The following is a 1,517-nucleotide window of genomic DNA, read 5'->3' on the forward strand; positions in this document are numbered from 1 at the left end:
GGGTCATCCTTTCTTTGTTGTATTTTATATTTTTATCATCCCAAATTGTAATTTAGTTTTACCTTTAGAAATGTGCTTTCGTTCTTTTATTCTATAGATTCTTCCTCAAAATGTATATTGTGTGGTAGAGTTTCCCACAGTGTGTGTTTTGCTGATTTCTCCCCAAGGTGTAGTTGGATATGTATTTCTATGATCTGTATTGCCTCTAAATCGGTGACTGGCTATGGAGGTTAGCTTAGTTCAGGCTTGATTTCCTTTTCAATTGCTCATGTTTGACGGTACTCTACTGTGTTCTTCCATCAAGAGGAAGAACCTAACATTAGTTTTTTTCTTTATTGCGTTGTTATTTGCCATTGCTGTTCAATGGCTAAATCTGTTAATTCCTTATGTGTTGCAAATCAGTTATTATAGTCTCAGTATCTCATTCCTTCCTCATTTATTATCTGAATAATTTCTAAAGTAAGAGATTTACCCTCCTCTGCTGTTTGTTTATGACTAGACATTTGTTTATTGAGAGACTAAGCCAAGCATCTACTCACTTATGACCCAGCAATTGCACTCTTAGTTATAAACCAATAGAAACGCATGTATGTGTGTGCTAAAACATATGAAAATATTCACAGGAGCACGATTTGTAAAATCTGGATATAACACAATTGTCTATCAACAGGAAGTGTGAGCAATTACACTTGATCTTAGCCAAAAGGCCGAGAAGTGATAGTGTGAGCTATTTATAAAGTGCAGCATTTGACAGCCTTGGGAAGGACTAGCCTACAACCACACACACAGATGATGAGCCCCAGGGACGTGATGGTGACCGTGCAATGCCATTCAGCCAGGACCGGCAGAACGAATCTGTGTTAGAAATCAAGAGTGGCTCCTCTGGAGTGGGGGAGGCTGGTTTATGACTGAGTAGGACCCAAAGGTGTTTCCCGGAGGCTGTGATTGCTGTGCTTGGATGTGGGTATTGTTTGCTGGAGGGTTCACTTTGTGAAAATCCACTGTGTGCTTGAGCACTGTCCTCTTTTCTCCATGCATGTTGTCCTTCACTCAAATATACATTTTTGGTGTTTTGAAGCAATCCTATCTACAATAAGAAGAATCCCTCCTACTGCATATCCTTGCAAATGCTGCACTGAAAAAAATCAGTGCAATTTTTCCAGGAAATAAATACATATAAAGAGGAGAATTGACAACAAGAGCAGCTTGCTTGGGAGCTGACACCAGAACAGCTTTGGGAATAGATGTCGAGCCAGTAACCAGGAATGAAACTACAGACAAGCCCATGGGAGGTGGAGGATGTGAAGTGATGCCCCAGTGGTGCATGAATGAATGAGTCATGGGCAGTGGCTCTGGGCTTGGCTGGCCAGTCATGAACTTGGGGGAAATAGAGTTAAAAAATTGGGACTTAGAGGAGAGAGGTACGCATAGACCTCTTACTATACACAGAATGTGTGAGGATAGTGGTTGTGTGTGGATGCCTACTAGAGGGTCTTTTGGGGATGGGGCTCCCTGTG

At 41.3% G+C, this 1,517-nt stretch overlaps 1 pseudogene; it reads right to left on the minus strand.

Annotated features, from left to right (window-relative positions):
- Positions 1–548: 548 nt before the first annotated feature.
- Positions 549–719, minus strand: LOC116547426 (annotated as a pseudogene).
- Positions 720–1,517: the final 798 nt, after the last annotated feature.

Source organism: Sapajus apella, unplaced genomic scaffold (assembly GCF_009761245.1).
Source record: "Sapajus apella isolate SASKATOON/1434 unplaced genomic scaffold, GSC_monkey_1.0 scaffold3092, whole genome shotgun sequence".
Taxonomy (NCBI): domain Eukaryota; kingdom Metazoa; phylum Chordata; class Mammalia; order Primates; family Cebidae; genus Sapajus; species Sapajus apella.